Below are 23,784 nucleotides of genomic sequence, written 5' to 3' on the forward strand. Positions count from 1 at the left end.
AGGGAATGAAAACAGGCTCAATATGGTCCGAGAAGAGGAAAAAGAGACATAGTGAGCCGATGAAGGCGTATTGGAGGAAGAACAAGGAACAACTAAAGATGAAGCATTGAAACTGTCACGTGGTTCCTGGAAGACCTTAACGGAGATAATAATAATAATAATAATAATAATAATAAAGAACAAATGAATTACCGTAATGAAATCATACCTTCAACAATTAGAAATTCCACTAAACACAAGACAGGACGGACCCCAATTCTGACGGATCACTATGCGGGGTGTCTTCTACGTGTCCCTCACCAGCTAGATGAACAATGGGACTAGAGATGGTGGATAAATCACATCCTGCTACTTCGTCACCGATATTTTTCTGTTACTGATATATTAGATACGCTGTCACGGAAGAATCCGTGACAAAATATCGTTTAAGTTGTGTACCTGGATCACGTTCACAGAGCTATGTTATCTGGTGTAGCTCAAGGTCTATTGAGTTTTTCATTTACCATAGTTACCTATGGCGATATTAAAAGCGTTGAATCATATATTTTATCATAGTGTATTTATGAGCACAGCAGAGAGAATATCTAGCACCTCTATGTTTCATACGCAGCGCGAAGTTAGTAACATGATCTTAGAAAATACTGACACCATGATACATTACTGTACTATTAGGGTACATTTATGCTGCAGCTTCGCTGCTGGCACATGGATGCTCGCCCTAGCATCTCGCTGCTGGCTTTTACCCTGCAGCCGCCCCGCGCGCACGCTGCTGGCAGCTCTCAGCTGTAGTCGAAAATTCAAAACAGAGGAACTGATAGTTAAGGCGATTTGTATTTTACATAATTTGATTATAGATATAGAGGGCATGAACACTTAGGCTACGAAGACGTAGTTCCAAGAGCTACCCCGTCGAGGAGAAACAACACAGCTCCAACTGAAGCTTTTGAAGTGCGGAATAAATTCAGAGATTTTTTTAACGAATGAGTCGCAGTTCTGTTGGCGAGTGTATCTTACAATAATTTGGTGTACTGAATGTGGAATAAAAAGTGTAAAATACTTCGCCCGGATTTTCAGTGCATTTCTACTGCGGGAGTTGATTGAAGAATTAAGCTACAAATGCTTCATTTCGTAATTTAACAGTGTACTTTTGAATAATGTAAAATAAGGGGTTATGGAGTATCTCATTTTGAATTTAGTTAGGTCTCCTAAACAAAATGTGTTTACAGTTTGAAAAAATAACTGTCGAACTTTCCATGAAAAACGAGGTACTTCATATATATCACCTGCTTGTAATGATAGAGATCCCCTAAATGGCAATAATAAAAGAACAAATTTGACGTAATCGTTCCGCATTCTTTTGCCACGTCATTCCATAGTTTGATGATGATGATGATGCTTGTTGTTTTAAGTGGGCTAACATCTAGGTCACAGGCCCCTGATGGTACGAGATGAGACGAAATGGATTAAAGTTATAATTAAACCACTGACTAGGATTAGAAAAATGATAATAATGAGGAAAATTATTACGAGTTTAAAATTAGTAGTGGATCTAATTCGCAATGCCTCATTTTCCTTTAAAATTAAAAAGAGTAAAACGAAATAAAATTGAATAAGGCACTGACATAGAAGTAAAATAATGTATTTAATTCAAATTAAAAATACAAAGATAAACGCATAGTCCATAGAGAAAAATAGCTTTTTTTTACGATTTGTGGGAGTGGGAAGGAAGCGGCCGTGGTCTTAATTAAGGTACAGCCCCAGCGTTTGCCTGGTGTGAAATTGGGAAACTACGGAAAACCATCTTCAGGACTGCCGACAGTGGGGTTCGAACCCACTACCTCCCGAATATTGGATACTGGCCGCGCTTAAGCGACTGCAGCTATCGAGCTCGGTCGTCGTCGAACTCCTGTTCGCAGAGTGTTTACGGGAGTTTTCAGCACATTGCGTGAAACAGTTACTCTTCCAGAATTTGATTTACGTCGCACCGATACAGAGAGGTCTTATGGCGACGATGGGATAGGAAAGGGCTAGGAGTGGGAAGGAGGTGGTCGTGGCCTTAATTAAGGTATAGCCTCCAGCATTTGCCTGGTATGAAATTGAGAAACCACGGGAAACCATCTTCAGGGGCTGCCGATAGTGGGATTCGAACCTACTATCTCCCGGATGCAAGCTTACAGCTGCGCGCCCCTAACCGCACGGCCAACTCGCCCGGTAGGTTTTCTTCCAAGTTCCCATTTTTTTTTCTGAACGTGTAGTTCAACACATTGTGCAAAAATAGCAACACATTCTTGAAATGGCGCAGCGTCGTCCTAGTATCAGCACACGGCGACTTTCTGCACGACCACGTGTATGGCGAACATTAGTAGCGATTTCAAAACGTCAAAGAGGTTGGGTGGGTAAGATACATACAGATTCCACCATAAGTATTCGTACACCTGTGCTGAAAAATGGTGTGTAGCATTTAGTCAGCTGCTATACGATGCTTATTGGGGCTAAATTAATAGGACTGATGGTATTTCAAAACAATACATCCCTTGATTGTTATACATTTAAAGAAATAACGTCAAGAAACACAAAAAGTATTCATACATGCAGGCCTACTATGTTTCTTGTGACGAATTGAATGCAGTCTCTCTCCAGGTTTTCAATACCTTGTTGGGTTTCCCTTCGCTGTAATGACAACTTGAAGACGCCGTGACATTGATTCGACGAGTTTTTTCGTTGCCTCATTGGAAATAGAGGCAAATTTTTCCTGTTACCATGGTAGCCTTACTCGTAATTTGCCTTTTCCGTATCCTGGTCTCCGAAATTCTCCATAACTGCTCAGTCGGATTAATTGGAGGAACTGAGGAGGGGTATGAAGCTGTTTTCAAACATTATACAACAGCCACAGTTGTGTATTATGGGTGGTATGCTTGGGATCATTGTCTAGTTGGAACACGAAGTCATTATGGAGGTTCATTTGTTGGGTACTAACAGCCAGATTTGTTTTCAAAATTTCAATATACATTTTGTGATCCATTATACCGTCTATAATATGAAGCTTCCCTACTCCGGCAGCACTCATGCATCCCCGTGTTTCACTGTGAGTCAGGTTTTTGGGCGCTCGCTCAGCATTCTTTTTCCGCCATACCATTACCGTCCATCTTGACCCAAATACATTAAATTTACTTTCATCGGAGAAAATAACCTTATTCCAAGGTGCGTCAACGTATTGTTTTGCGAAAGCAAGGAGTTTCTTCCGATTCGCTTCAGAAACAAAGCTTCTTGCGAGCAACTTGATCGCTGTAACCTTCGTGTTTACAAGTGCTTTCAGATACTGCACTACCTTGATTGGATAGCTCTGTCACTATATGTCACTATATGTGGGACACATAATTTTCGATCTTTCTGAATCAGATCCACCGCTTTACGCTCGTCTCTGGCAGTCTGTTTCTCTGGACGTGCACTTCTTGGCATGTTTTGCACAAAGTTAGTAGCACAATACTGATCTATTACAGATTGCACTGTCGATCGGGGTCTCCCCACAAGCACAGAGATTGCCCGTAAATATTTACGCTGATTGTGGAGTATAATAACAAGCTTGCGCTGCGCTTGATTGGTTTCTTTTCCCTTACGACTCATAGTGACACCACTTCAAAATCCCACACACAAACAGCTGCAATCGACCTCGCACTGAACAATGGCTTGTCCGACGAGTTTTCGCCGTATGGGAACTGCGCTTACAATCCTGTGTAGAGAATGCTTTCATGTCTATACGAATACTCATGACACGATAGCTGTTTGTGTTTCTTGACATCCTGTCTTTAATACTAGAGACTGCATACATATTTTGGTCAAATCTTAGATGTATAAAAGTAAAGGAATGCATTGTTTTGTAATACCATCAATCCTGTTACACTAGCCCCAAAAGGTGTAGCATAGCAGCTGACTCAATGCTACACACCGTTCGTCAACCACTGGGAATAGCGCATATATCCATATGAAGTGTTTTGCTTCAAATGACCGTTCCTATCATATCACTGAATATTGACCATTCCTCCTGGCTCACTCTGTATAAACTTTTCGGTGTACCAGAGAAAATGTACCATACGAATGCGATGTGTTTTCCTGGTCAGCAAGCCATGAAGAAACTCTCGGGAAAAACTATCAAAACGCAGGAATGAACGTGAAACATGGATAGGCGAAAACACGGGACTGTAAGTGTAAAATACGGTCTATACGCAGGTCTTATGACATCGGGCTCAGACGGATCTATTTCAGAGGCTGGCTCATTGACTGTTGTATACTTTACTGTAGCCGCTCCAAAGGGCGTAGTCCAAGTGTCATTAACCAATCACACATCATCAAATTTCCGACGTTTATTGACCGGCTTGGGACATGACGTATCAATGTTTGCATTTGGAACACATCTCATACACACACGACAGGAAGTTTTCTCCGCTGAATAAACACCGAGGAAGTTCCCCGGATCAAGTGGGTTGGCAGAGCAGTTTGGGTCGCGTAACTGTGAGCTTGCATTCGGGAGATGGTGGGTTCGAATCTCACCGTCGGCAGCCCAGAAGATGCTTTTTCATGGTAGTAGTGCTGCACCTTAATTAAAGCCACGGCAGATACCTTCCTAATCCTATCACTTTCCCCATTCTTGCATCGGTGAAGACTTTAAAACCACTATTTTAAAAAACGTTCTCCAGAATATAATACGCGAGTTTTGGAAAGTAAGATGCTTTAAGTTTTTTTTCACGTAACATGTAGTTCTATCTTTGTTTTGAAGTCTCGGTGCTATACAAATTCCTCAGATACAAGCTCAAAATACCGCTCACGAAGTGTCCGATTTGCGATGCCGGTGGTCCAATAAAATTTGGCAATTTCCTCCTTGACGTAAGATTAAGTTTAAGAGTACCACAGTTTCAGGTCGTTTTCAGTAGCACTGGCACTATAACACATAATTAATGAATTGTTCCCTTCTTGTAATTTTGATTTCAGATACAAGTAGATTACGAACGAATGTTGAAATGCAATAGATATTTACGTAATAGCCACGGAAAGTTTAAATGGGATTATGTTGCAATAAAACATTTTTTAAAAAGTTCAAGCAGTGCACAGTCCACTAAGCTACCAGAGTCTTAGCCATGGTTCTCTGGTCCTGGATTAATGAATGTAATAAGAACTTAATGCTATATTTATATGTTGTAAATGGATTAACCTAAGTCAGTACTGTGATGGCGGCAGATTATCAGAGCTGGGAATGTACAGTAGAGACGCCATATTTTGTGTACATGAGTAGGAAACCATAGTGCTGCCATCAGACGGAGAAACAATGCAACAAGTTAAAGTTTGCCACGGCCGACTGGATCCCTCGCTGCGCTCCTTGTGATTTTGCTGTTCCTTGCTTGATGATCTCTCCTGTTATCAGTATTTACATTACTGTGAAGCAGAGTTCAACCAATCAGAGACGATTTCTAATAAAGAATTCCGGAAAGTAATTGCAGTTAGGTAGAGTGTCATTTTCCGTACTCCTTTGAGTACCGGAAAACGGCAATTACGTCATAGTATGGGATAATTTAAATTTCCCTTTCATTGTACAATGGCGATCACAAGAATTCCAAGTGGAAAAGGGAATAGGTAACGTTTGGGCAAAGATTTTGGTCAACCCTGAGGGTGAAGGAGAAGTAACCAAGGCAACGTCACATGTGTTCGTCTTCCCGGAGGTGTGGCTTCCGACGTTACGCACTCAGAAGCCACTCTCAACTCCATTTTCTTCGGGAACCGATTAAGATATTTCTCTGGTTATACATTCTGACTATAATAGCTTTTCCTAGTCAAGGAAAACATTTAATTAACAGTAATTTAACTGCCATGAAGTGTGCACGATGTAATCCCACCCTAATATATGACATTTAATTGTTTGATCAGTGCTGACAGTAGCTTCATAGGAACTGTTTTCCAAACGCCCTTGCGTCTCTGCTAATCACATTTATTTTTACTCTGGTTTTTGAGGATAACTATTATTATTATTATTATTATTATTATTATTATTATTATTATTATTATTATTATTATTGTACCGGGTGGTACACCTCTACGCCACACGTTTAAACCTTCCTCCTTAAAGTAATCCTATACAGGAGAAACAGTGAATTTAAAACTGGACCTACTTAAACCTTTCCCCTGAAGATGTCACTGTGTGAATTTCGACGTGTTTTTGTTTACTATTTATCAAGAAGTTTGGACATTCTCTCATAGATGTCACTGCCTAAAAACTATGATCGTGCACCCTGGTGCAAAGTGAAGGAACTTTCTTGAAGAAAGTTTGTACTCATAAGGTTTTTTTTTTACTAAATTTCGTTTTCATTTGTGGGTTGGCAATATTAATCTTTTCTTTCCGCCGGTATTGAACTTAGCCAATCCAGAATTTCTGTAATTTTTTTTTGACCAATCGTGTCTTTCTTCTTCGATTTTGAGTGTACTTTCAAAACTGACCAATAAAGTAAGGGGCTGTGGCTGGATTATTCATGAAAGGTCTCGAACTTTCCCAGAGGGTTTATATACTGCTGATTTTCTTGTCTCTCGGCCACTTCAACAACATCTAACTAAGAGTGTGGACGTGACGCAGGAGGTGGATAGCGCCTCTTCCATCAGGCAGCAAGTCTTCAGTAAGGTAATGGCCGCTTAACATCTTTATTTCTTGCTAGCTCAGCAGTTTAACCCGCAGGAAAGGTCCGAAACCTTTACCGTGTAACCCATCTTTATAAATATGTAAATTTCTACCAGCCTATGTAAAAACTTAAGTAAATTTGTAACGGTAATTCGGGGATAGAAAGATTTACCCTTTCGAGCTCCCCTTCATTTTGGTTTGAGGTGACTACGTTTTGGTAAATGAATTTCTTTTCTTCAGTAATGTTCAGATTTCTGTCTTATACGGGTCACCCCCATAGTTTGGGAATAGCCCCTATTTCATCGGCCTAGTGCCTTTTAGGTTTTAAGAAATTTCATGTAGGAGTGCAAATTCACACGCCTCCATTCCTTTTGTATGTCGGGCCGAGTAGATTGGGTACAAGATACCCCCGTTTCATTTTGTAAATTGTGCCTTGAGGGCAATTAATTGTAAAGTCTGGTATGGCCTTTAATAGGCTCGAAAAATTGAGAGCGGGTCAGCTCTTTTATGTATTGTAAACGTGCCTCAGGGAGGCCTCATATTGTAATGAGGAGCAAAGGCTCCGTGTATTAGGGTATTTCTGGTCTTGAAACAAATTTGGGTTTTGAGCTACCACTCAAAAATTGTAAAACTAAGGGCTTAAAGCCGAAAGGTTTTAAAGATTTAAAATCTTGAATTCCTTTTCTTCTCTGAATCTTGTTTTTAATTTGCTATGTAATTGTTATCTCACGAAGTGAGGAACTGTTAACTTGTTGCTTAGAGAAAATAGAACCTACCATTTCAGTTTAAATTCTTTCTTGACAAAGTAGTTAGACCCATTCACCCCGGCACGTTCTTTCACCTCTGCCAATCCACCAAACCACGGTAACAATTATTATTATTATTATTATTATTATTATTATTATTATTATTATTACTAGTATTTAACAGGGCCTATATTGACGAAAATAAGGCTAATTTTTTTACAGTGGTTCAGAGCGATGTCATATTCGAGACCGCTAACATTTCAGCCAGACCACGTACACACGAATTACAAGGAAACTGGAGAATTCGACCCTCAGTGAGTTGAAATACAACATTACGTCTGTTGCTTTGAAGGAGGCGTGTGGGCAGGCGGGGAAGCAAGAACCTTTCCCTCCGCGTGTGTTTCGTTCATGGTAGATATCCTCGTACTTCCGTTTTCTCCACCTCCCCTCACTCTTCAAATGTGAGGATGTGTTAACGCGTCTGATGGATGTGACCAATGAGAGAGAGTGTGTAAGCAGGTACTGGGTGGTTCTGAAGAATGTACTGAATTTTCGCCTGAAATGAACATTTCTGGCCACGAGATACTAAAGATTTTTTTAATGCTACTAAAGATTTCGAGTATATATTTTAAGTACAACAACGGTGATGCACAGCACATATCTCAACAGTTTCCCTGAACCGTTGTTCTGATGTAGCTGAAGGGATATAATATTTGTCTATCGACAAGAGTTCGATATGCAGTTCTCCCAATGAGTAGGCTACTGAACTCTTCACATGAAAGTGTGAACGAGTTGCACGACGAGGCTAGTGGCTGAAGTATTGCACAACTCTAATAACATTCTTAACCAGACTTGTGTAATGTAAACAGTCCTAAGTCTGTTAAGGTGGAAAGGAAAATGCTGATGCAGCGCAGGGACGTTCCGATATACTAAAATATCGATCGACACGCAATTCGATGCTGATATTATCAAAACCATATATCTCGATATCAAGTTATTTTTAATGTAAACCAAACCAAACCCCATGGCACTACAGCCCTTGAAGGGCCTTGGCCTACCTAGCGACTTTTTTAATACAAGAATTTGAAAAAAATATAAAGTAATTCTTAAAATATGGGCAGTTTCAAGAAGAAACGAGATAAGAGAATCAAATATAACGATCAAAATATTGCGTGCAAAATTATAGTCAAACGTTTGTTGTATTTCCAATGAATGTGAAATGTTTAGAACATTGTTTAATATACTGTGACACTTAACAGTCTATTTTTGTCAAGTACATCCACAACCACACTGTACTAGGCGGGGGGGGGGGTGTCCCATAATTATGTATCTTCTCCTGGTGAAATTTTGCTAAATAGTCCTCAATTCGATTCCGTATCTCTTCATTTGTGATTCGATCTACCCATTTCACCTTCAGCATTATTTTGTAACACCACATTTCAAATGCTTCTATTCTCTGAGCTCATTATCGTCCATGTTTTAGTTCCATAAAATACCACGCTCCAGACGAAACTTCTTTCTAATTCCTATATCAGTATACGAAGTGAGAAAATTTATTTTCTTAAGAAAGGTCTTTCTTGCTTGTCTGCATTTTATGTTCTCCTTACTTCTGCCATCATTAGTTATTTTACTACCCATGAAACAATATTCTTCTACTTCCTTCCAGACTCCATTTCTTAATCTAATATTTGCTGCATTACCAGACTTCAATCGACTGTACTCCATTAATTTTGTTTACGACTGACTTATTTTCATCTTGTACTCCTTCACCAGGACTATGTCCATGCGCAGAAAATGTGTAACTGAATGGATAGCCAACAATATAAGGACAAATGTCATCGCTCACTATCTTTATTCTCTACCGGTATTAAATACTTCGTGTCTTTCCATCACGACAATACACTACTCATGAAATGTAATCTTGATTATAATTTTCCAGCCGCTGTTCGACTAATACAACTATTCCGGGCGAGTTGGTCGTGCGGTTAGGGGCGCGCGGCTGTGAGCTTGCATCCGGGATATAGTGGGTTCGAATCCCACTGTCGGCAGCCCTGAAGATGGTTTTCCGTGGCTTCCCATTTTCACACCAGGCAAATGCTGGGGCTGTACCTTAATTAAGGCCACGGCCGCTTCCTTCCACCTCCTAGGCCTTTCCAATCCCATCGTCGCCATAAGACCTATCTGCGTCGGTGCGACGTAAAGCCACTAGCAAAAAAAGACAACTATTCGTGAATTTTCCTAAATATCTTTTGAATTTCAGTAATACCATCAAATGAATTGGTTGATTTGGAAATTGAGTTAACATTGAATTTCTCATCTTGAATGGTCATCACATCGTTTTATAACGAAGAGAGATCAGTCCAGCCTCTCTTTCACTGTGATATTGAGACTGGAAAGTTAGCGTTTTGTAAAGGAAGCGCATCGGTCCTACTTTTATGCTACTCAGTTGTAAACCTCTTATCAAGAAAGGTCATCAGTCCACAAGATTTTAAAAATCTGTATAATTCAACTACAGATGATAAATTCCTGAAATATGTTCAGAGGGATCGTAATATGTTTTCTCTATGTAATGGTAACAATAGATTTCTTTCAAGTAAAAGTTGTAAAGCTCTTTTATAAAGAAAGGTCATCAGTCCACAAGATTTTAAAAATCTGTATAATTTAACTACTGACGATAAATTCATGAAATATATTCAGAGGAATCCTAATAAGCATTCTCTATTTAATAATAACAATTTCTACATTTCTATTATGATAGTAAAATGTCCAGATAGTTTTCCTTGATTTCCCAGCAATTATCTCAAATGGAATGAAGCCCTTTCTTTATGAACCAATTCAAATAGTATCGACACCACAAAAATATCGAAACAAAATATGGAATAACGATAATATTTCAACGTCCCTCATGCAGTGGAGTGAAGAAGATCATTATAAGTAATTACAGCAAGAGTTGTGAGTATATCCGACAACATCCTGATCCGCTATATTAATGCTTTAGATTTACTTACAGAGGGTATCTTTACCAGTAATACGAGACGGAAACTGCATAATTCTGAGAGAGCTACTCGAAAGCATTTTGCTGTACTTAGACGTAAAAGAAAGAAAAAGAAAAATCAAATTGGTAATTATCATGTCGCAAAGGGTTTATTGGGGATTTACCTACATAAAACAGATCTGATTATAATATTGTTTCATTAATGTACTTTTACCATGTACTGAAGAGAAAATCCACTTTGCAAAACTTCACTAATTGTTTCAAGTGAAATTCAGAAAGGTTTCTTAGCTCAAGAAGCCTTTTCTATATAAACCGAAGCAAAAGGAAACTTCAGAATCACGTTACGGCAAGTTAAAAATTCATTAGAGCGGTGTTGAGGAAAAGAGATGAAGGACAAATTGTAAGTGACGGGTGTTGTCAGGGTGTGTCCCTGAGCAGAGAGCTTTTACAACTTGTGTACTCACAACTGAGGTCTCTCTCTCCAACTTCCTTTCTATGGCTTGGCGTCCTAATTAGCTATTACGCTCAATAAACATGGACCCACCTTCCTTGCCAAGCACGTTAACCTGCATTCATTCTGCAATCGTAATGTGTGTCTGCCCTGAGAATGAGTTTTCCGAGAAGTACGTTATAAGAGACGAGAGAGAGAGAGAGACAGAGAGAGAGAAATTGAAGTGGAATACTTGAGACGAAACGGAGAAAAACAGGCAAAGATAATTTCGATATTTTAACGTAGAAAGAAAGGTAGACCATTAAAAACACTCTTACCAGTCACTTTGAAGTTCTATTAAAGAATAATAATAAAAATACATATTTCAGTCAATCAATCAATCAATCAATCAATCAATCAATCAATCAATCAATCAATCAATCAATCAATCAATCAATCAATCAATCAATCAACATTGATTGCCAAGGTGGCATATTCCCTATCTGATGTTTCCCTAGCATTTTGTTAAATGATTGCAAGGGATTTGGAAACGTACTGAACATTTCCCTCGGTAATTTTTATTATTATTATTATTATTATTATTATTATTATTTGCTATTTGCTTTACGTCGCACTGACACAGATAGGTCTTATGGCGACGATGGGATAGAAAAGGCCTAGGAGTTGGAAGGAAGCGACCGTGGCCTTAATTATGGTACAGCCCCGACATTTGCCTGATGTGAAAATGATAAACCACGGAAAACCATCTTCAAGGCTGCCGACAATGGGACCTTGGTAAATTACTCCAATCTCTAACTCCCCTACCTATAAACGAATATTTGCCCCAATTTGTTCTCTTAAATTCCAACTTTATGTTCATATTTTGATCTTACCTACTTTTTAAAACACCACTCAAACTTATTCGTCTGCTAATGTAATCCCATGCCATCTCTCCACTGACAGCTCGAAACATACCCCTTAGTTGAGCATCTCGTCTGCATTCTCCGAAGTCTTCCCAGGCCAAACTTTGCAACATTTTCGCAACGCTATTCTTCTGTAAGTTCCAAGCTGTGATAAATGCTCGTGGAGGACATACACCATACTGAAGCTCTCCAACTGTGATAAAAATCCACCGTGGAGAACTTATCACTTTGTTTTTCCCTTATTTGGACATTTCCGTTTGTGTTCTGAAAATGAACGCGAATCCATCGATGTTCTTTAGTATACTTCAACGGCAAAGAATGAAGGTTTATTTGGTAATATACACGGGTGTGAGGTATTGTTCTGTGGAGCATGGCATACGTTCAAAAACATGTTCCCCTAATTTTTTTTGAACTGTGTAGAAGGCATTTTTCCTGAAAGAAACACATGCTTTTGCATTATCCGTGTTTTCTGATTATCCGTGCCATTCAATCCGGTCATTAGCCGGAATAATCGAGAGTATACTGTATATGAGTACTTAAACAATCAGTTACATTTTGTCCGCTGCACGGAAATACATAGAATCATGGATATGCTTTTGGATCGTTCATGTATATTGGGTCAGCAGCCTCATCTTCTCACTGTGCGCTTTCGTCTTTAGAACATTTCGTATTAAGTGAGCCCCGTTTCACTCCTCAGTCCGGAATTAAAATTCTTGAACGGGTCGAAAACCGAACCCAGGGCCTTGGAATAAAAGATGAATATAGATTATTTGGTCATTTCCTTTCTTAGCAGCCTCTTACGACATGCAGGAGTTACAGATAATGTATCCTTTGACTCCATCCACAGGGGAGGTAAAGAAAGTTCCGATAAATCGAGAGAGAAATTAGTATCCACAAAGGAATGGTTAAGGCTCATGATCTGTGAGACAATGAGGCATTCTAGACCTCGTAAATATAATACTGATATTATTATTATTATTATTATTATTATTACTATTATTATTATTATTATTAACCAGCACTGTGGCGTAGAGCCTTTTATTCCAAGGCCCTGGGTTCGGTTTTCGACCTGTTCAAGAATTTTAATTCCGGACTGGGGAGTGAAACGGGGTTCACTTAATACGAAATGTTCTAAACACGAAAGCGCACAGTGAGAAGATGAGACTACTGACCCAATATACATGAACGACCGCTTGGTTACCATGGTTACAATGGTGTCGGGAAACGGATGACTAATTCCAGATAGACCCCGAGCCCTAAAACATACCCTGTCAATAATACAATCACCGTAAATTATAGAACTATTATTCTTATATTTTACCGCCGTTAACAGCGACATTACCAACACGATTCTATCAAAAGACAATGTTATCTTTCTATCAGAATTAACTGAAATTCTATTTTTTCTCTAAAACGCCGTAGAACACTAAATTAAAAATGTATAAAGGCTACAACACGAGAAATGTAAAAATCAAAATTTTTGTTATTGTTTAATCATCACAAAGAGTACCATACAAATTTTGGTAAGACATGAACCTATTTGTTTAAGAAATCGAAGAATTGAAGAAACGCCGACCTGAGTAGCTCAGGCGGTAGAACGCTGGCCTTCTGAGCTCAAGTTGGCGGGTTCTATCCCGGTTCAGGACCATGGTATTTGGAGGTGCTCAAATACATTAGACTCGTGTCGTTAGATTTACTAGGGCGTAAGGACACGTCTGCGGAACAAAATTCCGGCACCTCTGCGTCCATAAAACCGTGAAAGTATTTAGTGGGACGTTAAATAAGTTATTATTATTATTATTATTATTATTATTATTATTATTATTATTATTATTATTATTATTATATATGCGAATAAGCCCATGAGGACTACGCAAAGTACTTACAGGAGTGCATTTGCCTGCCTTTGTTGAACACATTTCCTTCATTCTGTCCGCCTCTGCAGCGTAACGGTTAGTGTTATTACCTGCCGTTCTCGGGGGCCTGGGTTCCATTCCCGGTAACGCCAGAAATTTAAGAATGGCAGGAGGGCTGGTATGTGGTTGAAATGGTACATGCAGCTCACCTCCATTGAGGGTGTGGCTGAAAAGAGCTCGGGATGAGGACAGGAATTTACGTACTTTACACACTAGGCTTCATTTCAGTCTTCAGACCTTTGGTCTTTCCTCTTGGTCAACTTGCCATTTGTGAATTTTGGAGCGGAAGATTACCCTGTCTTGGACATCTGCTGCCTGTCTGTTTCATCTTACTCCTGTTTTCACAGAATTCGAGTATTTGTTTTGTAAGTCTGCCTGGATGCATTCTATTACTATATCCATACAATCTTAATCTGCGTTTTCTAATGTTACTCAGAAAATTGTGTACTGTTTGATTTCCTGTCTGCCTCTGAGTCGGTATTGTCCGTCAGCGGGTTTTGGGCTTAGAATTTTTCTAATGATTTTGCGTTCCTTTATCTCAATATTTTCAATGTCTGCTTTCCTGTTCAAAATTATTATTATTATTATTATTATTATTATTATTATTATTATTATTATTATTATTATTATTATTATTATTATTATTGCCCATCGGCCTATGTGTCAATGCGTTCTTAAAACGCACATTTTCACCATCCTCAACAATAATTAATCAGGCCTGCCAGAATCTGGAGAAGAATAGAATACTTGACTGCGGTAAGGTGACGGTAAACCCAGGTGAGACAAGAGTGGGGAGTGTTGGAGGCTGAGAACAATAACAAGTCGTGTCGCTATTGTCATACTGAATAAAGAGGTTTGTCTAAAAGAGTTCGAGAGAGGGAGTAAAGAAAGAAATGGCTACTACCGTTATACTGGAGCTGCCAGAAGGCCCACAGACCATCGCCAGCCGTTTCCGTTCGGTATCAGATTACTGCTCCACACAATGTAAGACTAATATTTGTACTGGAGAGGAGACAGAGTAGTTTCCTACCACTTCCTGAGCTGGGGACTTCACGTGCGACAAGACTTCATAAGGGGACCACTGTGAGCTCGTGTCGCAGAAGTCGTTTGCATGTAATTCAAGGGGACTGATTTTAATTAGACACGATGGTCGAAAACAACGTGAACCGCGTCACGCGAGCTGCCTTGTCTGGAGTCGAACCAAGCCTTCTATACCCTCTCAGTCATGGCCATCCATCAATACTTCACATCACAGTCTGCAAGGTCGCTAGATAACATCACGTCACACATTTTGTGTCGCTTATTACATAACGCAAATTTTCAATCAAAATCAATCAATCGCTCAATGAATCAATGATATGCATTTAGGGCGGTTCCTCAGGTGGCAGATTCCATAGCAATTGTTTACCTCCCTTTTTCTTAAATATTTTCAACATACTTTGAGATTTGTGGAACATTTCCCTTATTCCTCGTAATATAAATGAATATTTGCCCCAAACTGTCCTCCTGAATTCTAACTATTTTCATATCATTATCTTTCCTCCTTTTTAAAGCTGCACTCACGTTTATTCTTCTACTTATGTCATTCTACACCAACCCACCACTATAGTCGAGCATCTCGTCTCCTTACTCCCAAGTCTTCCCACCTCAGAGTCTGCAATATTTTAGAAACACTTCTCCTTTGTCGGAAATCACACATAAGAAATCGTGCTGCTTTCCTTTGAATTTTTTTCCAGTTCTCGAATCAAGTAGTCTTGGTGAGGATCCCATACACTACAGCTATACTCTAACTGCGGTCTTACCAGAGACTTATACGCCCTCTCCTTTACATCCTTACTACAACCCATAACCATCTGAAGAAATCTGTAACCTTTCTTAACTACTTCGTTAATATGATTACCCGAATGAAGATCATTGAAGGTACTTCATTGTTCCCCCTGAGACACCATCACCCCATCAACGCAGAATCAGAGGACTTTTCCACTTTATGAAACTTACAACTTGACTTTTCAGACTACCTTCAGCCGTAAGACATATTTAAGTCAAAAGTTAGCATTATGATTTCTACATTTCACATGTTGGAGCATTTATACATTTTTAATTAGTTCTTATGCCGTTTTGAAGAATGGGGTAGAATTTCAGTCAATTCATATGAAGTTAAATGGCGTATGGCTTTTGGTGCCGGGAGTGTCCGAGGACATGTTCGGCTCGCAAGGTGCAGATTTTTAGATTTGACACCCGTAGGCAACGTGCGCGTCGTGATGAGGATGAAGATGATGATTAGAACCACACATACACCCAGCCCCCGTGTCAGCGAAATTAACCAATGATGGTTAAAATTCCCGACCCGGACAATTCATATAAATCTTGATAACATCATGGCGTGCACGTTGCCTTTATTACCTGGGGTAACACATAAGAAAAATATGTAGCTTATATAATTTACGGTGAATTTATTATTATAATACACGTTTGCTGATTTCATAACGATGCTCCTCGGCAAAAACTATATGAGAAGTGAACCCTACAAACAAGACATGCAATATCACAGGGTACCATTCTTTACAAAAGCATTATACCAAATAGCTAGAGCCTTCAAGAAGCAAAATATACTCGTTATCTCCTTTACGATGAGAAAAAAAAAACTAGGCCACATTCAGTCAAACAACAGATAAACGGAAATGAAATCACCTGTATTTTACATTAGACTAACTGAAGAACATGTTAACATTTTAACAGGCATTTAGCCAAACGAAACTGAGAAATTGTATGACTGAAGTGAAGGAGGAGTAATGTTCCTGGATATTTCGCGCGGATCCTTTTAACTTTTAAGAACGAGCTCACGATCTAGAAATATGGCGACACTTTGGCTACGTAAGTATGATAAATCAGCAATTACTGCACATCTGACACATGACAAGTTAACGCCGAAATTTACATTTACATAACCAGATAGCAGCACACAAGGAGCAAACGTATTATTATTATTATTATTATTATTATTATTATTATTATTATTATTATTATTATTATTATTATTATTATTACTTTCTTAATCCGTTTACCCTCCAGGGTTCGTTTTTCCCTCGGACACAGCTAGAGATCTTACCTCAAACGCCTCAAGGGCAGTGCCTTGGAGCGTGAGATTTTGGTCGGGAAATACAACTGCGGTGCAGGACCAGTACCTCACCCAGACTGCCTCACCTGCTATGCTGAGCAGCAGCGCTGTGAGGAGACGGGAAGATTAGAAGGGGGAAGAGGGAAGAAAGCGGCCATGGCCTTAAGTTAGGTGCCATCGCGACATTTGCTTGGGGGAGAAGTGGGAAACCACGAAAAACCACTTCGAGGAAAGCCGAGGAGGGAATCGAACACCCCTCTACTCAGTTGACATGTCGAGCCTGAGTGGACCGCGTTCCAGCCCTCATACCACTTTTCAAATTGGGTGGCAAAGCCGGAAATCGAACCCGGGTCTTCGGGGCTGGCAGCTAATCACGCTAACCAGTACACCATAGAGGCGGGCCTTCTTCTTCTTCTTATCATCATCATCATCATCATCATCATCATGAAGTAAGCTTTGAATTTTATGTGGCCGATTATACTGTAAAAGCTAGTCTCAGGATCTCCAAACCAAACACGATTCAGGTTAAAAACGATATCTACATATACTCACCGACATTCGAACCACGGACAATGATGGAGATTGTTGTTCTCTAGAGTTCCTTTCTAATGCAGAAGTCTGGAATCGATAACGAACATAGTCCTTCTGTGAATAAAAGTTTTAAAACTCTTCAGTAATTGATATCTGGTAGAAAATAGAGGCGCTATTGTGACGAACACAGACAGAACTGTCGGCAACGGGCGTGTCTATCGACATACTATTAGTAATTGATAGCAGAGGCCCCTTGCAGTTCCGTATCTATTATCGAGCTGATTTGAAACACATTGCTATGTCCGATAAGCTGACGGAAACTCCACATCAATTACACGCCCTGACAGTCAATATTACGTTTTCAATTCCATAGCCACATAACTGATATGGCACCATCATTGCAGGCGGTCCAAGACCTCGTGCATTGAGTAAACTCGGTTTATTATTAAGCACAGACGCCCTTTAATCTTATATCCGGCATTCACCTCCGCTACTTGCTGAATCGAAGTCTGTTGAATGCTGGTTAAATAGACAGCGTGATACTAAATCAGTGTTGCCAGTTTTCCCACGAAATCCACTGAATTTGGAAGCCAGGTCGGCGAGAAATGTATGTATCTAGCCTGGTGGATTTCAAAAGTATTTTAGTGGTAATCTGGTGGTTTATATTCTTTCTTTCTTAGAATCTCTTAACAAATCGAATATAATGGTTAATTTGATAATATATAATAAGGCACTTCTAATTTTAATGACTTTGAAATTTCCACCCGCCAAGTAACGTTTAAGGCCATAGAAATTCGAAATCATTTCATCACAAACTAACAATCAAATTACAGACTCTACAGAATTACTGTGCGGCAGAATTTTTCCGACTGATTCGAAGGACAAGTTTTGATTTAATTGTCATGCATATTCTTCATCTTACCTTGTCATCACTAACCCTCACAATAGGTCAGAATTCAAGAGGAAGTTGCGTACTTACCTGAAAAATGAAAGAAAACACATTAACGTTTACAAAACAAAGAATACACTAATGGAAAAATATACACAAGTCAAAATTGTGAAAGAACATCTACCATTAATACAAACGATACAGTAAGCAAAATATTTTTTAGTAAAATTCAACAAACGGCATAAAAGCAAGCTCTATAGTATGAAGGTAATTTCTTTCTTTCTTTCTTTCTTTCTTTCTTGCTTCCCCTCTGTTTATCATTCCACTAGCATAGGGAGGTTTCGGTGACGTTCGGATATCAGATATACTGCCCTGCAGTGGAATTTACTACCCCCACATTTGGCCTTGATTACAGCTGCGGACGAGACACTCTACCAGGTGCCCTAAAATTTCTGGGGAAAGGGAAGGCCATTCTTCTAGCAAGCTTATAACAAGAGTAGTTAATGCTGTCGGTTGCTGAAGTCTGGAGGAAAGTTGTCGCTCTAGTTGCCCCCCAGAAGTGTTCGATAGAACTCAGGCCTGTGCTCTGGGCGAGCCAGCCCATTTCTGGAGCCTTATTGCCCACAAACATATGACGGACGGACCCCGCTTTACAGTAGGGAGTATTTATCATGCTGAAACACACAGCAATCGGGTTTTCTACCCTTGACAACACGTAGCTGGTCGGTATGTCCTGATATCCTACATCCTACTGCCTTTGAAGTGCTCTGTCGTATTAAATTACAGAGAGGACCAATCCCTGCCATTAAAAACACCCCCACACTGTCACCGCAGCTCTGAGATCCTCCTAGAGGATCTTGACAAAGACCTAGGGTAATTCCCACCTCAACTTCCTGATTCTCAAAGCACGTATTTTTTATAACTAATTTATTCGTTAGAGAAGACAGCTATGAAATTAAGTGTTGGCAGAGTAGCATCTCAAATCTGTGGTGGTAACGACCGCACCACCTGCTTGCTTCCTGCGTGGGTGTGATCTTCCGGTCTGGCATCAACAAGTGCGAAGTCGCTGCCCTCGAATGTGTCCAGGTGGAGTAGATGAAGACAGGAAATGCACCGATACGTTGTGCCGTATACGAGAGTTCTCAACAGGAAATATTAAATCGCGCAGTGCATAATACACACGCTGTAATGGGTAATGAAAGCGCCAATGGTCCATATCAGAAACTACTTTAGTATTAGTCTAACATAGGTCTGTCTGGTAAGTGAGTAGCATTGCTATTAGCCAGCAACAGAAAACCTATCAAATGCTTATTGAATAAACTGGAAACAAGCCTTCAAGAGAAGGCCTTGCCGAACATGACGTTTTCTATAATATTAGTCATATTCACGAGTTGGTTAACATGGTTCTAATCAAAACAACACCACCAACGTAATAAGTCAAGAGTGAAATTCATGGGAGAAATCTTAGACGAATTCCCGATAAAAACTGGTGTTCGGCACGGAGATGGATTGCTACCCCTCCTCTTCAATCTCGTCCTAGATAAGGTGATAAGAGAATGGGAAAAAGAACTGAAAACGCAAAATAGCTGGAACCCAGTAAACATTGGGACACAAAAAACAAGCTTGAAATTCCATGCTTAGCCTTCGCGGATGACCTGGCCCTTTTGTCCAGCGATGAAGTCACAGGGATAAAGCAAGTTGAAATTCTTCAGGAATGTGCCAAAAAATGTCGGACTTCATATCTCTTTCCCGAAAACTGAACTTCTCTGTTCAAAACTAGACATCCATAGTATTAATACAAAAAAGGACAAATCAACAGAGTCCCTCACTTCAAATACCTGGGCGAACAACAGTGTCCAGAAATTCAGAAGAGCCTATGGAAGAACAAGAGAAATCTACAACAAAAAATGCATGTCTCTCCTCGTTAAGATTGAACATTATAATACGGTAATCAAACCTGAGGCTGTATATGCAAGGGAAACTAACGCTTCATACAAAGGGCGAGCTCGAAAATTTTAGAACCAAGACACATGGAAGAAGAGTACCACCTCCAATTCCTGAAATCCACAGAAAAATTATCCAATATTGCGGCAGAACTCAGGAAAAGACCAAAATTTTATGGTCATGTTAAGAGGCTTCCAGAAACCAGACTAACCCACCAAATTTCTGAAAGAGTTGATAAACTGAAGAATTTCCTTTGGACACAACAAACAAAAGAACGCACAAATTCAACCTGAAGAAATTTTGAATCGAAATATATATAGAAAAAACTGACAAGTAGGAAGTTACTCCAGAGAATGAAGTACCAAAAAGAGCAGGTACCAAGTGGACGGAAGAAAGGAAGAGGATCTTTAGTGAACAGATAAGAGCATCCTGGATTCTCCGCAAACGAACTCAAAGTTTCGTGTGTTCCAAAAGGGACCATTCACGCATAATAATAATAATAATAATAATAATAATAATAATAATAATAATAATAATAATAATAATAATAATAATAAAGTTACATTTCTGAGAGGATTTTCTGAGTCGTTGGAAATCAGAAATGGTGTACGGCAAGGAGTTGGATTATCCCCTCTACGTAGAGTGACAAATCCTTTTAGGAAGGAATGAGGGGCAAGGCAGTCAGAAAAAGGGAGGACAGCTACATTTTTAGCAGTAATGTTAATAAGACAGAAAATGTTAACATTTTTGAAGGTACTGTGTTATCAAATTCTCACTTCTTTTACCAAGAGTACTCTTGCTTAAATAACAACATAGAAAAATACATTTCACTCATTTTTATTCTACAATGTCTCCTCCAGTCTGTGGGTTGAAGGCCCTTCATACATCAAAAATATTCTGTAAGTCTTCGTACAAAGTTTACAAAACGTCTTGTGGACATTACTTCAATGGCGTGTTGGTTTCCCTGTTTGCATTATATGCACATACACGTTCATTTCCTTTTTGCCTTCTCGGGTTTAAAGGATGGCTTTGTGACGAAGTAGAAGCACAGTCATCCATTAGAACCCCTAATGTTTATGCAAACCTCATAGCATTACCGTCGTGCAGGTAGACTGTACTTGTTACTCGCTTCAGTAAGTTAGCATTCTAACCTATTACTGCATAAACATCCGGGCCATAGCACTCATCACTATCCGACACTGAAACCATCTCAAAAGTCACGAAAAAGAAAAAGAAAAGTGCAAGTGAATATAACTCGTCTATGTTGATGCGCTTCATGCAACAGATTGGCTACACACGCCACCCGAAGGACAAACGATACCTCGGAAGTCGGAAGGTACACCCGGAACGCTTCATCGAAGATGCTATGTTGAAGCGAGATGGCAGGACAGTTATGTATTGTGAAAAAATTAGTATCATTGATACGAAAATTCGTTCAGACAGAAAACTGTGTGACATATCACGTCCCGGGAGGGACATGTACAAAATATCTTAAAGTGCGGAACGGTTTATCACCCGACCGCTACCATTCAATCTAGTTGTGGAAAAAAGTGGTTCGTGATAGTAAACAGAAACTAATGCGAAAATACTGCGTGACTTTTTTTTTTGATATTTGTTCTACGTCGCACCAACACAGATGGGTCTTATGGCGTCGATGGGATAGGAATGGGAAGGAAGCGGCCGTGGCCTTAATTAAGGTACAGCCCCAGCATCTACCTGATGTGCAAATCGGAGAACTACGGAAAACCATGTTCAGGGCTGCCGACAATGGAGTTCGAACCCACTATCTCCCGCATGCAAGATCACAGCTGCGCGCCCCAAACCGCACGACCAACTCGCCCGGTAATGCTGCGCGACTTGTTAAAAAAAGTTCAATATAAAACTTCATGAAATGGCGGCCAAAACCGAGCTCCAAATTTTATTCGATAAAGACACAGTATATGGAAGAAACCAAATCAAGGTTCGACAATCAACCATTAATTACTAAATTCGTAAAACATCTTCCGAGTCCAAATGCAGGGTGGTCGAATCAACGTCAACCGGGTATATGAGAGTTACAGGGTTGGCCACACTGATAAATATATATATTTTAAATCGATATCTCGCACCGTTGTCATTTTATCGGCCGTTGAAGTAAGCCAATTAGAGCGCTTCGCAGGCGAATTCAAACGGGCTTTGCGAGTTATAAATCTGCACCTGACAGAAGATCGGATCGAGAGTAATAATCGAAAAAATAAACCTTTGCCATGAGAGGGCTTTAAACACGGACCTTCGAGTTGACATGAACACCGGATCACGGCGGCACTCGCTGAAACCCACGGAGTTTTTGTATTCGATGCTGATTTCGCGGCATTCCAAGTGTACCACGTTCTAATGAATAACATGTATTAGGGTGATTCCGGGAGAGTTGCCACACTTTTTATGTCTTTTGTTATATCTCGGTATATTTACATTAAAAATTGTTGCAAATTCATCGAGCATAATTTGAAAACATGTACATTTGATCAGGGATAAACAAAATATTGGCAATTGAAAGTAAATGGGAGAAAGGAGGGAACAAAGGAATTGTTGCATCTGCGGCGTCTCTCCCTGGATCCCGGTATAGATGCCGACTTTGCTCGGGAGAGATGCCGCAAGTAAAATAATTAATGACAAAATCAAATTTAAGCTAATTTCTTCAACTTTAATATAACCGAACACTAGAACGTACTACAAGACAATTATATCCACATAATATAATCATTCAATGGAAAAAATCTATCTGATAATTTACAACATTAAATTAATCATATTTTAATTTCGATTTACTATAAATGTGCATGTGCAATGGATTCTTCACTGTGTTATATAAAACCCTACAGCACTTAACACCCTTGAAAGGGCTCTGGCCTGCACAGCGACCGCTGCTCAGCCCGAAGGCCTGCAGATTACGAGGAGCCGTGTGGTCAGCAGGACGCATCCTCCCGGACGTTATTCTGGGCTTCCGAGACCGGGGCCGCCATGTCACCGTCAGATAGATTCTCAATTCCAATCAAGTAGGCTGAGTGGACCTCGAACCAGCCCTCATGTCGAGAGAAAAAACCCTGACCTGGCCGCGAATCGAACCCGGAGCCTCCGGGCGAGAGGCAGGCACGCTACCCCTACACCACGTGACCCTCATGTTATATAAAGGAAACATCAAAATCATAATGAATATAATTCTGTCCTGACACAATAATTTGGAAACATGTCTAAGGCAGGATTCTTGAATCAAAAACTGATGTTTATCCTCCTACAAGTTTTTACAGATTGTTTCTTAAAACTTTGTTCTCTAGCAATTTTGCTGCAACAGTCGTTATATGTAGAGCAAGATTCATGCAGTCACTGTTTGTAACTCAAACACTGGATACAGTCATCCTTTTTTGAATATCATTTTGACTTCGGTGATTATTGAAGTAGCTATACCTGCTGGACCCAGAGATCCCTTTTCGAGATTTCGTGACTGCATTCTAAGTTTCAGTGTTCGTTCCGGAATTCTGTAGTATCATTCTGCCTCCCTGATCAGTATTTCCTTGGCTTTCAGTCTTTTAACAGCCTCTCTTAAATTTTCCTGTGTCCATTGAGGTCTTTTAACAGTGCCCTTACTTTTATACTG

This window comes from Anabrus simplex, chromosome 6 (genome assembly GCF_040414725.1).
Source record: "Anabrus simplex isolate iqAnaSimp1 chromosome 6, ASM4041472v1, whole genome shotgun sequence".
NCBI classification, from domain to species: Eukaryota; Metazoa; Arthropoda; class Insecta; order Orthoptera; family Tettigoniidae; genus Anabrus; species Anabrus simplex.